Here is a 7847-nt window from a genome sequence, read left to right on the forward strand (position 1 = left end):
ACTCCAAGAAAAAAATGAATCAATTTGTTTTGCAAATATGCACTTCTACACAGTATGTCGATATCAAATACAAAGTTATATGACATTTTGTTCAGCGGTTTCAGGAATACCAACTTGTATATTTTGATCAAATATCTAAGATCAAAAGGGGCATAATTCCCAGAAAAAAATTGAATAAGAATTTCCATCGAATATTCACATCCACACATCATGTCCGTATTAAATACAAAGTTGCAGGAAATTATGTTCAACAGTTTCAAAGGAGTTGCGCCACAAACTGTTTCAGCAGAACTTAATTTTGGGCAAACTTCTAAGTTAAAAGTAACACCATAACTCCTAGAAAAGTTCAAAAGGGGCATAACTCTCAGAAAACAAATTGAATCTGAATTTTCGGCGAATATGCAAATATACCCATCTAATTTTCATTTGCAGATCGGGAAGGGGGGGGGGGGTGAGAGGGGGGGGGGGGGACTTGACTTAAACGAATGCTCTAGATTGTCTCTCCTCTACTTTGAAACGGGCATATTTGTTACGCAAATTCCATATTCAAATAGACCCAATCCCACTCCCTCCTCAGATTGCGTAGAAAGAAAACCAAACATTTGATTATAATTCTTGTATAAATTTTTAAAATAATAAAGTAGTCTGATCTCACTTCTGGTATGTCCAGGGATCCGTGTTTGTCCAACTCCTTGTTTTGTATTCCTTATAGGAGTTATGAGATTGATCACTGTTTGTTTTCTTCAACTTTCATTAATAGTTTTATGAAAATGTTTAATGCGCCCAACTTGTTACACCCCCTCCCTTTTCGAAACATTATTAGGTTTCACCAGAATATCAGTTGAAACTTTAGAATAGTTAGAATCAATAGCAATCAAATAATTTACACATACATGTACATGCAAGGTGAAGATAACGAACAGTGATCAATCTCATAACTCTTACAAGCAATACAAAATAGATAGTTGGGCAAACACGGACTCCTGGACACACCAAAGGTGGGATCATGTGCCTAGGAGGAGTAAGCATCTAAAACAATATTTGCAGTTTAGAGGGGTACATAATGTAGATCTGCGATACGTGTCCATCATTCTTTGATTCATGTCAATTCTATTGTATTTTTCACAGTTTACAATTTTAAATGAATTATATGCACTGATTCAATTACCTACAACTAATGGCACAAGACTATCTTAGATTATTAAATACTAAGGCGCAATTACGGTATCAATATCGGATGTCCGATTGCTACTTGTTTGAATTATTTTTTCAAAGCAAAATAAGGTTGCGTTCAAAACAATTCGAGCCAAACATTTGATTATTGTGGTTAACGATTCACTAAAGTATTAAAGTTTTAATGAGATCAGAACATTTAGGTTGGTCGGTGATATGATTTTAAGTGGGGTTTTTTTTTTTTTTTTTTTTTTTGGTTTGGTACCTTTATGCATTCTTTATATGAAATTTCAAATATTCTATATACATTCATACCGGATATCATTTTTTGGCGTTTACCTGAACAATTAACGCCCAAAATGCAAAATGCAAAAAAAAAAAAAAAAAAAAAAAGACCACAGAGGAAATTCAGACTGTTTTCTTTCCAAAATTAAATTCGTTATCATACCAACTAAAATATTTTCAGAAATTAATCACTTTTAAGAACGTAAAATTTAAACGTTGTGTTTGATGTTTTTAAAAAAAAAATGTGTCTTAGAGAAAGAAAAAAAAAATCAGTCCGATTTATTTGTAGCAATTTTCAATGACCTCAGATGACCTTCAGTTCATCATATCTTTTTATAAAATTCATTGACATGCCAATATTTTTGGTCAATCCTGTAGCTATGGATGCCATCTTTAAATCATAGTAAAATAATTAAAATCTAATTACATTCAGTAAATGTTTTTGACCATTTCCCTAGAAAACTCTTATCCTGAAAAAGATATTTTTTAGAGGCGCTGAGGAAATTCGGACTGAATTTTGGGCAATTTGTTTTTGCGTTACCTGGAAAATATTTTCACATCATAGTGTCTGCACATAGACTGTTTGTATGATGGCCATTAAATATAGCCATATTACAACCTGTTTGTTTGTTGTACATATTTTTGGATCTACAACTGCTAAATTTTGGCCTTTTGTGTTTTTTCAACATTGTTAGGTCCAGGGGTTGTTTCCATGGAAACGAACTCATTTACATATATAAAAATTGTCTTTTTTCAAACAGGAGAGACCTCCTTTCTATGATAAAATGATTTTCAGAAAAATCTAATTACATGTACTTTCATCTCAGCATCATATCCCCTTAACTAACAAAGTTTCATGAAATGCTGCTGAAATAATGGTTTTAAAGAAGATGCGCTGACAAGAGCAGGACTGACTGACTGACGGACGGGTAAAACATATCCTCCGCAATTCGTTGCGTGGAGTATAACAATTATATACCGGTAGACAGTGTTAACACTATATGTTCTTTACGAACATCAAGTTTAAGCAACTTTTCTTGTCAATCGTTGATATGCATGCCCTGTGAAACATTTTTCTTGAACATTCGCGAGTTACCCCAAATTACGCGGTGAGTATTATAGTAACCTTCTTGCTTCCGTGGATAGTGTCTCATTGAAAACTGAATTTTGACAGTTCGAATTCTGATGTAAGTCAGTACACAGAAGCAGATCATGCAGAGGAGAAGGCACCACTGGAACGTAAAGGGGCCTAGTTTTAACGACCGCTATTGTAATAACGACCACTATTTGTAATAACGACCATTATTGTAATAACGACCACTATTTGTAATAACGACCACTATTGTAATAACGACCACTATTTGTAATAACGACCGCTATTGTAATAATGACCGCTATTGTAATAATGACCACTATTTGTAATAACGACCACTATTTGTAATAATGACCGCTATTGTAATAATGACCGCTATTGTAATAACGACCACTATTGTAATAATGACCACTATTTGTAATAACGACCACTACTTGTAATAACGACCGCTATTGTAATAATGACCACTATTTGTAAGAACGACCACTATTGTAATAATGACCGCTATTGTAATAATGACCACTATTGTAATAATGACCACTGTTGTAATAATGACCGCTATTGTAATAATGACCACTCTTTGTAATAATGACCGCTATTGTAATAATGACCGCTATTGTAATAATGACCACTATTGTAATAATGACCGCTATTGAAATAATGACCACTCTTTGTAATAATGACCGCTATTGTAATAATGACCACTATTGTAATAACGACCACTATTGTAATAATGACCACTATTGTAATAACGACCACTATTGTAATAATGACAGCTATTGTAATAATGACCACTATTGTAATAATGACCGCTATTGTAATAATGACCACTTTTTGTAATAATGACCGCTATTGTAAATAATGACCGCTATTGTAATAATGACCACTATTGTAATAACGACCACTATTGTAATAATGACCACTATTGTAATAGTGACCACTATTTGTAATAACGACCACTATTGTAATAACGACCACTATTGTTAATGGTCAACGGCATCAAATGTAGTATATATAGGAGAGGAGAAACTCTTATTCACCATGGACAACACGCATTTCGATGTTGACAAATTCCCCGAGTTTTGATATCTAAATCGTATATGATATATCGACGACGTTTTATCTATTAACAATAATAATTTTCATTCATATGTCGATTCTATATATCCCTACGACCTCGAAATAAAAGACACCACAGCGTCGTCCACTTTTGTTTCATACACATGTACTTAGATATTTTACTGAAAGTAGATATTAACGTAAACTAACACCTCAACTTTATGACAAGCGGGATGATTTCAGCTTCTCCATCGTCAACTTTCCATATCTATGTAGCAATATTCCATTACCACCTGCATATGGTGTTTATATATTTCAGCTGATTCGATATGCAAGAGCTTGTTCTGCGTATAGTCAGTTTTCAAATCGAGGTAAGCTACTGACAAACAAGTTGATGGTACAGGGGTTTCAACAGTCTCGTTTAAAGTCAGCTATTCGCAAATTCTATGGTCGTTATAACGATCTAGTTTGCCAATACAACCTATCATTGGGTCAAATGTTGTCTGACGTGTTTCATACCGATTGTTAGACCGTTCTTGGCACACTGATTTTGACTACGGAAAACTCCACTTACCTGATCAGGATATAGGGTTCACAGCGGGTGTGACCGGTCGACAGGGGATGCTTACACCTCCTAAGCACCTGATTCCACCTCCGGTGTTTGCCCACCTGTTTTGCATTGCTTATAGGAGTTATGAGATTGATCACTGTTCGTTATCTTCACCTTTCATCAACACCATATGCAGGTGACAATGTGATATTGCTACATAGATATGGGAAGTTGACAATGGAGAAGCTGAAATGACCCTGTTTCTCATAGAATTGACTTGTTAATTTGCCGTTGATATTGATTTGCAATAAAATATTTTAGTACGAAGCAGATATGGAGGACTGTGGTGTCTTTTATCTCGAGTTCACAGAGATATATCTACTCAATATATAATTGATTGATTGATTTTATATTGTTTAACGTCCTTTTCAAGAATTTTTCACTCATATTGAAACGTCACCATTGCCGTTGAAGGGCTGCAAAATTTAGACATATGCTCAGTGCTTATGGTCTTTGAGCAGGGCGTGATTTTTATCGTGCATGCTAAACCTGCTGTGACAAAGGGCCTCGATTATTGCGGTCTCATCTGAAGTACTGTCCCATTTAGTCGCCTCTTACGATAAGCAAGGGGTACAGAGAACCTATTCTAACCCGGATCCCCACGGAAATTGATGATTGTTAATAGATAAAACGTCGTCGATATACGAGTATCTAAATGTCGAGCTGAAGGCCACAGGAAAAGATTTTTTCTTATCATGTAGAAACTTTTGAATAAATTCTGCCTCATAAGAATATTAAACCAGGTCAGCTAACAAAGTAGCACAATTCTTGCCCATGGGAATTTCACACTGTACCAACGACTACGAACATATTGTCAGTTAGGAACTCTAGCATATTTTTTTTATTTCAACTTCAAGAGTGATGTATAAGAAAGTAATACATGTATTTGGATGACTGATACTACTAGATACGAATATTTCCTTTTCCCATTTTTGTTGAAGAAGCAACTGTCTATGGTGTCAAAAAAGTTTAGTCTTTAATTTATCGTGAGGAATGGCCATGTAAAATGTTAAGTGTTGAAAAGTATTACGTTTTGATGTTGATTTGAGAAAAGTTTAGCGATTTCAAGTTTACTAAAACTTCTTTAAAATTGTATAGAAACCACATTTCATTTACACCACTTCTGGCATATGTTGTGGCAGAGTACGTTTGAAGTTTCTCCTTCACAGCTATTAATATTTTCGTGAGGAACAAAGATAAGGGCTTGGTAGAACATTTACTGGATCCAGCAATGTATCTTTTTTTGTAAAGGGTTTCGTGAAGTTTAGGAATCCAGTGTAGGTACGGTAACTCATATTCATCCATTCCATGGACTAGGATATTAAATGAGTCTAAAACTGAAGCATGATTTCGAAGAATTTCATCTTTTGAAAGAGCAGTTGTAGTACGAGTACGATTACCAAATGTGGAATTTTTTTTTTTATAGACAGACATGGAAAACTTCCACATTCTTATATCACAAGATGGGGGATTAGTAACTCTTGGTGACAGGTAAGTAAATCAAGCTTACTTAGATTTGTGTTGGGGTTAGTGCATTTCAAAATGGGACATCAAGGAAACCAGAATGCATTAAGCTTTATTAGAGTTTTTGGCCAAGGAGGAATGAGTGTAGGAGAATTGGAGAAAGGAGTCCAGGATATTTGGAGGGAGGGGTTCTGGAGACTTGGGTGAATGCAGGAGACTTGGAGGAAGGAGTACAGAAAATTTGGAGGATGGAGTGCAGGAGAATTGGAGGATGGGGTGCAGGAGAATTGGAGGAAGGGGTGCAGGGGAATTGGCATCATTTTTATAGACAAATATGGACAACATTAATTCACATTCATATATCAAAATATGGTGGATTAGTGACTCTTGTTCATAGAAAAGTAAATCAAGTTTAGATGAATTCTTGTTGAGACTAGTGCATAAACAAGTAAGAGATCAAGGAAGACAGAAAACTTGAACTTTATTATATTTTTTCCCCCTTTTTTGTTAGAGCAATACGAGGATGAGGAGAAATGGAGGAAAGGAGTGCAGGCCTGGGGGCCACCAACATATAAATATCTCAAACTCAATCTCAGGCTCAAATTCACGTTTTTCACCTCGACAGAGATTTTGCTAAAATGCCGTGCCACCAAACTTTCTCAGAGTTGTCTCACGTGAGTTCAGATTTGACAAAATAACTCAATGTGTTTTCATTGTTACAAGGGGTCTTACTTTCAATAAAATCCACTTTCACTTTGTTGTTTACATTGACTACAACGCTTTAGCATGTGATTTACATGTAATTTTCGAATCATGCAATGACGTCACATGTAGAAGCACAGGCACCGAAGTATGGACACAGCTAGCCTGGTTCCCGAGGCCTTCCGATGTGTAAGCACACTTCTGTACTTGCACATCGGAAGGCCTCGGGAACCAGGAACTGACACTGGTTTAGTCTCGGGATTTTCGCAAGCCAATCACACGACGCGTAACTCACATACTCTGTGACCTCTTATTTGGCTGCCAGTGGAAATGAAGAAGCTGTAGTTATTATACCACTAGTATTCCCATTTGTACAACTATCCCGAAAATGTAAAACATTACAAAATTTTGAGCCCATCTAGTCAAAAAACGACACGGGCAATTTTTTTTTTAAAAAGGTCAATTTTTAAAACGTAAATCCCTACTAAACATATGCAACATGACTTTTGTTCGCTACATGTCGCAAACCTTACCTTAAGTCAGAAAAGTTTGGTTAATCCATTTATAATTTCATATTTTAGAAATACATCTAATCAGGTCAATCATGACATTATGTAACTGGGTGTAATAATAACACGAACTCCGGTGCTGTGGTTTGTATCTTTATTGTGGCGATGTACCTAAAAATTATTGTTGCATGACCCTGAAATACAATCAAAGTTATGAATACAAGAACATTAACTCTGCATAAGAATTTTACAATCAAGGTCCTTATCAAAACATTAATTTAATATAAATTACAATAATTTCTTGAATCAATAATCTTTCCCTAAGCTTAGCATGAATAAGCTTATCATAGTAAAGAGTTTATGATATACACAAACTGAATAAATTCTAAATAATAGATAATTCATGCTAAACTGCTAAAGTAGATTACGCCAGTTTCGAGATACGAACTCTTCTGTATAGGAGGTGCATTTAGTGGAACTTTGAATGCCTAAGTGGGACAGAGTGGATATACAGTCAACGAGGAAGACGATGAAATGAATTAAAAGCGGCTTCTCTTTAAATATGTAAATGTGGGAAATACTAAATACTATCGAAAGAAATGTTTTACCGAAGTGGAAACATACAAACAATGTCATATTTGCAAGAAATATCTTGGATATGGTACTTATGAATAGCGAAATAACGTGATAGGATAAGAATTCTATGTATTTAATTACTCCCTAAATACTTATCACTTACTTTGTGTATCAATAGAATTCGGGTTATCAAACAGCATATGAGAAACTTACTGAGTACATTCACTTACGCTGTGATGAATATCTGTCCCACCCCCGCGTGTAAACAAATTATTTCGCGCCTTACTATGTACGAGAGTTCTCCAAAGGGAAATAACTCGGACGTATCTCGAAACCGGCGTATTGAACAAAAAGAAAACTGACTATAAATGCTTTA

This window comes from Ostrea edulis, chromosome 9 (genome assembly GCF_947568905.1).
Source record: "Ostrea edulis chromosome 9, xbOstEdul1.1, whole genome shotgun sequence".
Taxonomy (NCBI): Eukaryota; Metazoa; Mollusca; class Bivalvia; order Ostreida; family Ostreidae; genus Ostrea; species Ostrea edulis.